General features: G+C 46.5%; 1 non-coding gene across 1 annotated transcript; it reads left to right on the plus strand.

Moving 5' to 3' along the window:
• Nucleotides 1-4,562: 4,562 nt before the first annotated feature.
• On the plus strand, nt 4,563-4,637 carry Trnat-cgu. The gene has a single exon. It is a non-coding gene; the product is annotated as a tRNA-Thr (tRNA).
• Nucleotides 4,638-9,046: the final 4,409 nt, after the last annotated feature.

The raw sequence follows: 9,046 nt of genomic DNA on the forward strand, positions 1-9,046 counted from the left end.
TGCCTCATCAGTACCTCGTCTCCTACTTTCCAGACTTTACAGAAGCTCTCCTGCGAACCTTGCAGAGCTAGCACTCCTGAAAGAAAGTCGTGCTTGGGTAGCTCAGATGGTAGAGCACTTGCCCGCGAAAGGCAAAGATCCGAGTCTCGGTCCGGCACGCAGTTTTAATCTGCCAGGAAGTATCATTACGTATTGCTCGTTAGCATAAGAAGCAGCCTGCGATGTGGTGTTGTTTAGACCCACTGTCGAGAGTCGGAGATGTAATCAGACCACGCATACAGGGCGGATACAGCCGTAGCAGTTGCTTTAGACGCCTGTCTTAACAGTTCTCAGCTGGCGTCACGGCAGCGGATAGCGTGCGGGCGTGCGTTCCGTGCGCGGCAGCTGCCCGTCTGTACCAACAAAAATAGCCCGACTGAAGGCACCGTAACAGTCGTGCACTTACAACAAGGACCCACCTGCCTCTCCGACAACACGGCGGGCTTCGCATATGGCAGGGGGGGGGGGGGGGAGTAACAAGTCCTGCACACGTCACGCCCGCAGTTGAGGATGTGATTGTGGCAGCGGAACTGCTCTCTCCAGCAGCTTCGGCAGGTAGAACAACTGCACAGGTGCCTACACTAAGACACCTTAGAGTGTCGACAGTCATACACCCCAGTTTCCTGTACCTGTACCATCTCATCTACTGCTACATCTACGTGATTACTCTGCAGTTCATCGAACCACCTTCGAGCTACTTCTCCACCGTTACGCTCTCGAACAGCGCGCAGCAAAAACCAACACTTAAAGTTTTCTATGCGACCTCTGATTTCTTTTATTTTGTTATGACGAGCGTTTCTTCCTATGTAGGTTGTGTGACTAGGGCCTCCCGTCGGGTAGACAGTTCGCCGGGTGCAAGTCTTTCGATTTGACGCCACTTCGGCGACTTGCGTGTCGATGGGGATGAAATGATGATGATTAGGAGAACACAACACCCATTCCCTGAGGGGAGAAAATGTCCGACGCAGCCGGGAATCGAACCCGGGCCCTTAGGATTGACAGTCTGTCGCGCTGACCACTTTTTTTCCCTTTATTAAAACAATCATATAAGCACATAAGCACAAAAATAAAATAATGAAGTACTGGAACTCTTTCAACACGAATTGTATCCTACAATAGACTGGAGAACACATTTCAATGTAGTGCCATTCGTAAGCTTACGAAACAGAACAAAATCACAATAGCATCTTTGGTCGAGACAGAGACACAGAACCAAAACACAAACATACTAAAGAGAATTACAAAATATATATGACTGTCTTAACTAGAATTGCAGTTCTGTCACTTGATTCACAACCGTCCATAATCTTCACAGAAAGTCATTTGTAACATACAAACGAATAACAAAGACATGCACAGGCAACATAAATTAAGGAAAACGCCAAATGAAGTTAATAACACCATTGAGAAGTCGGAATCAGTCCTAGGAACAGGTGTAACCCCTTATTCGTTGTGTATTGTGTTCGCTACATAGTCTTGCACGTGATTTGAGTCCTTACCGGCGTCGAGAATTACCCTACGCCTTGTTTTTCAAACATTATGTCTAACATGTTAGTCCGCAGCTCGTGGTCGTGCGGTGGCGTTCTCGCTTCACACGCCCGGGTTCCCGGGTTCGATTCCCGGCGGGGTCAGGGATTTTCTCTGCCTCGTGATGACTGGGTGTTGTGTGATGTCCTTAGGTTAGTTAGGTTTCAGTAGTTCTAAGTTCTAGGGGACTGATGACCATAGCTGTTAAGTACCATAGTGCTCAGAGCCATTTGAACCATCTAACATGTTACCAAACATCGTCCTGAAATTTGGGAAACGTTACATCTTCCAACGTGCCGTTCTCATATAATCCTCGAAACTAATTGTGAATGATGATATACACTCCTGGAAATGGAAAAAAGAACACATTGACACCGGTGTGTCAGACCCACCATACTTGCTCCGGACACTGCGAGAGGGCTGTACAAGCAATGATCACACGCACGGCACAGCGGACACACCAGGAACCGCGGTGTTGGCCGTCGAATGGCGCTAGCTGCGCAGCATTTATGCACCGCCGCCGTCAGTGTCAGCCAGTTTGCCGTGGCATACGGAGCTCCATCGCAGTCTTTAACACTGGTAGCATGCCGCGACACCGTGGACGTGAACCGTATGTGCAGTTGACGGACTTTGAGCGAGGGCGTATAGTGGGCATGCGGGAGGCCGGGTGGACGTACCGCCGAATTGCTCAACACGTGGGGCGTGAGGTCTCCACAGTACATCGATGTTGTCGCTAGTGGTCGGCGGAAGGTGCACGTGCCCGTCGACCTGGGACCGGACCGCAGCGACGCACGGATGCACCGTAGGATCCTACGCAGTGCCGTAGGGGACCGCACCGCCACTTCCCAGCAAATTAGGGACACTGTTGCTCCTGGGGTATCGGCGAGGACCATTCGCAATCGTCTCCATGAAGCTGGGCTACGGTCCCGCACACCGTTAGGCCGTCTTCCGCTCACGCCCCAACATCGTGCAGCCCGCCTCCAGTGGTGTCGCGACAGGCGTGAATGAAGGGACGAATGGAGACGTGTCGTCTTCAGCGATGAGAGTCGCTTCTGCCTTGGTGCCAATGATGGTCGTATGCGTGTTTGGCGCCGTGCAGGTGAGCGCCACAATCAGGACTGCATATGACCGAGGCACACAGGGCCAACACCCGGCATCATGGTGTGGGGAGCGATCTCCTACACTGGCCGTACACCACTGGTGATCGTCGAGGGGACACTGAATAGTGCACGGTACATCCAAACCGTCATCGAACCCATCGTTCTACCATTCCTAGACCAGCAAGGGAACTTGCTGTTCCAACAGGACAATGCACGTCCGCATGTATCCCGTGCCACCCAACGTGCTCTAGAAGGTGTAAGTCAACTACCCTGGCCAGCAAGATCTCCGGATCTGTCCCCCATTGGGCATGTTTGGAACTGGATGAAGCGTCGTCTCACGCGGTCTGCACGTCCAGCACGAACGCTGGTCCAACTGAGGCGCCAGGTGGAAATGGCATGGCAAGCCGTTCCACAGGACTACATCCAGCATCTCTACGATCGTCTCCATGGGAGAATAGCAGCCTGCATTGCTGCGAAAGGTGGATATACACTGTACTAGTGCCGACATTGTGCATGCTCTGTTGCCTGTGTCTATGTGCCTGTGGTTCTGTCAGTGTGATCATGTGATGTATCTGACCCCAGGAATGTGTCAATAAAGTTTCCCCTTCCTGGGACAATGAATTCACGGTGTTCTTATTTCAATTTCCAGGAGTGTATGTCACAAACTGTCCTAACAGCCACATCACGGTGTTGTTTTGTTGTTCTTGTTGTTTGTTGTTACCACTCAGCTACCGGGGGCTGCTATGTAGGTGGTCGTCTACAAAATATTTTCACACTCTGAGGAGAAAGCTGGTGATTGAAACCTCATGAGAATATCCGGTCACAACGAAAAATGCCTTTGTTTTAATTATTGCCATCCCAATTCACGTTTCATATCCGTGGCGCTCTCTTCCCTGTTCCACGGCAGTATAAAACGAGCTGCCCTTCTTTGAACTTTTTCGATGTCCTCCGTCGGTCCTCGCCAATGCGGATCACACGCCGCACAGCAATACGCCAAAGGAGAGCGGCCAAGCGTAGTATAAGTAGTCTCTTTAGCAGACGTGTTGCATTTTCTAAGTGTTTTGCCAATAACTCGCAGTCTTTGGTTTGCTTACCCCACAACGTTATCTGAGTGATCGTTCCAATTTAAGTTACTCATAAATGTAATACCTAAGTATTTAATTGAGTTTAAAGTCTTTAGATTTGTGTGATTTATCGTGTAACTGTAATTTAGAGAATTGTTTTTAGTGCTCATGTGAATGACTTCACACTTTTCACGATACGGAGTCAACTGCCATTTTTTGTACCATAGAGATCTCTTGTCTAAATCATTTTGCAATTTGTTTTGACGGTATGATGACTTTATATGACGGTAAATGACAGAATTATCTTCAAACAATCAAAGATGACTGCTCAGATTGTCTCCTAAATCGTTCATGCTGATCAAGAACGACAGAGGGCCTATGACACTTCGTTGGAGGCGCTGCAGTCATGGACTGTGCGGCTGGTCCCGGCGGAGGTTCGAGTCCTCCCTCGGGCATGGGTGTGTGTGTTTGTCCTTAGGATAATTTAGGTTAAGTAGTGTGTAAGCTTAGTGACTGATGACCTTAGCAGTTAAGTCCCATAAGATTTCACACACATTTTAGAAGTTCGTTGGAGAACGCCAGTTATTACTTCTGTTGTACTCGATGACTTTCCGTCAGTCACTAGGAACAAGGACCAGTATCTCGTCTCCTACCTTCCAAACTTTACAGAAGCTCTCCTGCGAACCTTGCAGAACTAGCACTCCTGAAAGAAAGGATATTGCGGAGACATGGCTTAGGCACAGCCTGGGGGATGTTTCCAGAATGAGATTTTCACTCTGCTGTGGAGTGTGCGCTGATATGAAACTTCCTGGCAGATTAAAACTGTGAGTCATGCTTGGGTAGCTCAGTTGGTAGAGCACTTGCCCGCGTAAGGCAAAGGTCTCGAGTTCGAGTCTCGGCCCAGCAAACAGTTTTAATCTGCCAGGAAGTTTCATATCAGCGCACACTTCGCTGCAGAGTGAAAATCTCATTCTGGAAGAGCTAGTTGTCTTCTACAAAAAAAGGTATTTTCTGAATCCGTGTGGACTTTGTCAGTAAAGCGTTTTCTTCTAGGTGATTCGTAATGTTCGAGCACAGTATACGTTCCAAAATCCTACTGCAAATGGACGTTAGTGATATGGGTCCGCAAGTCAGGGGATTATTGCTGTTTCCCTTCTTGGGCCTTGGTGTGACTTGTGCACTTCCAATCTGTGGGTGCGAATGGTTCTACAAGCGATCGGTTGTATGTGATTTCTAAATGTGGATCTATCGTATCAGCATACTCTGAAAGGAACCTGATGGTATACAGTCTGGACCGGAAGCCTTGCCTTCCTCAGTGTTTTAAGCTGCTTCGCTATACCGAGGATATCTACTTCTAGGTTACTCATGTTGGCAGTTGTTCTTGATTTGAATTCTAGAGTATTTATTTCGTGTGCATTTGTGAATGGATTTCGGAAAACCGAGTTCAGTATGTCGGTAACACGGACGTTGGCCTCAGAGTGAGTTCTTTGCTTATGTACGCAACAAAAGTCTGCAGTCAACCTTCAGTTTATAGTTAATATTCTGCCTACAGAATACGCGATGTTCATACGCGATGGCAGTTTTAATTTTCACAGTACACTTTTCTGTAGCAAAGTAAACATCCATCGCCCCTCCAGAATCCCCTAAATCATACTCCGCAAGCCACCTAACAGTGTGTGGCAGAGGGGACTTCTGGCACCACTAACTGATCGCCTGTTCCCTGTTCCAATGGCGAATGGCGCGTGGGAAGAATGATTGTTGGTAGGCCTCTGTGTTAGCTCTAATTTCTCAGAGTTTCTCGTGTGGTCATTTCGCGAGATGTTTTGTTTATTTCTTATTCTGTTCTTCCACTCATTGTTTCAGTTGCCGCAAATATAAATGGTTCAAATGGCTCTGAGCACTATGGCACTTAACTTCTCAGGTCATCAGTCCCTTAGAACTTAGAACTACTTAAACCTAACTAACCTAAGGACATCACACACATCCATGCCCGAGGCAGGATTCGAACCTGCGACCGCAGCAAATACAAATTACTCTTACTAGATAACGTTTCAACGTGTAGTTGACCACTTGCTCTATTTATTTTTTATTAAACTCCTTCAGCGCGTACAGCGGCGTCATCGTATGAAATATCTGAAATTCTAAAATAACCTACTTTTAGTTCATGTTGCGGGGCAGAGAGCGGGGGGAGGGGAGGGGGGCTTCTGATGACGTGAAGTATTTTTACTGCTGTTAACTACTTTGCTAACTACTTTAATACATTACATTTGGCCACGCGGTCTGAGATGTCTTGTCACGGTCCGTGCGGCTCCCCCCCCCCCCCCCCCCCCCCTTGGAGGTTAGGTTCGAGTTCTCCCTCGGTCATGGGTGTGTGTGTCGTCCTTAGCGTAAGTTAGATTAAGTAGTGTGTAAGCTTAGAGAACGATGACCTCAGCAGTTTGGTCCCATGAGACCTTACCACAAATTTCCATTACGTTTCTGTCGGCGCCATTAGATCATTGACTGTAATTTTTAAAACAGTGTTGTAATATTGGAATCTTTGTCTTCTTTAAACGAGCATTTCCACATGGGTAGACTGGTTTTTGATACGTTTATGGCATAGGCCTGCGAAATACTTGTCCACAAACAGTCACATTTCACATTTCCGACTCTTCCCGGAAAATGCTCTGTCGTAATTTCAATAGCAAACCTCTCCGTCACGTGCAGCGCCTCTTCAAGAATCCGTCGAACAAGTGCCTTGTAAGCCACTTCCTTTGCTGATGAGTTACATTTCCTTAAGATTCTTCCTGTGAATCTCATTCTGGCGTCTGCTATTCTTATCATTTGCCTTCGTGGTCACTGCACTTACGTCGTCGTGAATAGTTATCCCTAGATATTTTACAGTAGATATCGTTCCCAGAAATTTGCCACCAATCGAGTAGTCTTGCAGTAGTGCATTTCTTTTGCTACGTATGCGCAATACGCTATACGAGGGTTGGAACTTTAATAGCGGCAACTATTTATTTACAGCTCGTACAAAATAGATACGTTTTTAAAATAACTGAAAAGCCACGATCGCTTCAATCGTTTATTAGATGACCGGTTTGAGCACTCGGAAGGTGCCATCTTCAGATCTGTGAAGGTATAACATAAGAGGCTTACATGAGTTAACTATATACATTACAATTATTACAGAACCGCATACCTGAAACGTGGATTAACATGTATAAAACCATATAAAACCACTACCTGAAACGTGGGTTAACATTTATAAAGCCATATAAATGTTAATCCACGTTCAGGTATGTGGTTCTGTAATAACTGTAATGTATATAGTTAACTCATGTAAGCCTTCCCTCAAACCTGTTATGTTATACCTCCACAGATCTGAAGATGGCACCTTCAGAGTGCTCAAACCGGTCGTGTAATAAACGATTGAAACCATCGTGGCTTTTCAATTATTTTAAAAACAGAGTGATCGCCCCACGACATACCATGTGCTCACTGCAAAATAGATACGCATTTCAAAGTTTTACTGACCTTCAAAGAAGTCACCAGTATTGTGTATAACTCGTTGCCAGCAATGTGGAAGTCGTACGCTACTCTTAGCAGTGCCAGTTGACAGTTCGAGCAGCGCGGTCTATAGCCCGACGAATTTGTAGCAGTTCTGAAGTTAATGGCATGAAGTGTTTCCTTCAGTTTAGAAATCGAGTTGAACTCACGAGGGCTTAAGTCAGGGCAGTGCAGTAGGTTGTATAGTACTTAGCAGCCCCATCAGTCAAACAAATCAGTAACAGCTTGCACTGTACGTGCTTGCGCATTGTCCTGCAAAATGATGGGCACGTCCTGCAGAAAGGGTTATCACTTCTTTCTCTATGCTGTTCATTTTTGGAACGCAACCTCTCTGCCGCTGTCGCCAAATCACATTTGGTAGGCTCCTTCATTACCATGCGCTCCTGTCCTTGTGATCTTGAGTACAAAGATTGTTTGGATGCAACTCTCCATGCACCTATATCCTGAGCGAGCCTCCTCATCTCCGAATAACTGCTGCACTCTACATCCCTCCGAATCTTCTTACTGCATTCATCTTTCGGCCTCCGTCTACAATTCTTACCCCCTCCCCTTCCTATTCTACATTTCCCTCTGTTAGTAAATTAACATTCCCGATGCCTGAGGTTGTGTCCTAACAACCGATCCCATCGTTTGGTCAAGTTTTTCCATTAATTTCTATTTTCACCAGTTCGATTCAGCAGCTCCTCATCAGTTGTGCAATGTACCCTGTGATCTTCAGCATCTTTCTGTAGCACCGCATTTCAAAAGCTTCTATTCTCTTCTTGTCTGAACTGCTTATCATTCACTTTCTCTTGACACACCCTTGAAATAATACGGGGTTTTATTAAAAAGGAAAAGAGTGCACGAAATAACCAAAAGAAGGCACTTCAAATGATACATGGCGTCTCAAAAGAGCGTTTATACGAGGGTTGGAACTTTAATAGCGGCAATGATGGTCAGGTCCTGCAGAAAGTGTCAACTCTTCTGTCTCTACGCTGCTCATTTTTGGAACACAACCTCCGACCGGCTTAGAGACAGACGTGGTGACACTTTCTCCAGTACCTGACGCATCTGTTTTGTAAGAGCTGTAAATAAATAGTTGCCACTATTAAAGTTCCAACCCTCGTATTTCTTTACGTTCAGAGTCAACTACCAGCGCCTGCATCATTCATCAATCCCCTGCAATTCTGTACTGTCTTCTGGCGTTGCTACTTTCTTGTAGACAATCGCATCATCCGCGAACAGTGTTAAAGAGCTTCCGACACTGTCTATCTGATCATTTCTATACATTGTAAGCAGTAACGGTCCTACCACACTATCTTGTCGTACTCCGGAAACTACATTTACGTCTGTTAATTTTTTTCCGTTAAGAGCGACAAGTTGAGTTCTGTCTGCAAGGAAGTCTTGGATCCAGGCGTGGATCTGGTCAGATACTCGGTAAGATCGTTTTTTTTTTTTCACTAAGAGCCGGTTCGTGACGGTGTAACTGTTCACGCGTTTTCCTCACAACATTTCTCACTGAATGTGTGGTGAGAGGTACCAGGTGATCACGTCGCTGGGTCACACATTCTCCCATGTTAATTTGGACGACAGTACCTCCCGTTTCTGTGACGAAACCTTCCGGGATTGCTCGAGGGTGTTACGTTTTACGCAACGTTGTACTATGTGGTGATTCATGATGTGATAGTGGCACGTTTTGCCGTTGATGTTAGTGCCGTGTTAAGCGCCAGTATGGTCCAGCTTAGATAGTTAAAGCAGTGCACCCCGGACATTGGCTTCCGAGAT

Source organism: Schistocerca piceifrons, chromosome 9, assembly GCF_021461385.2.
Source record: "Schistocerca piceifrons isolate TAMUIC-IGC-003096 chromosome 9, iqSchPice1.1, whole genome shotgun sequence".
NCBI classification, from domain to species: Eukaryota; Metazoa; Arthropoda; class Insecta; order Orthoptera; family Acrididae; genus Schistocerca; species Schistocerca piceifrons.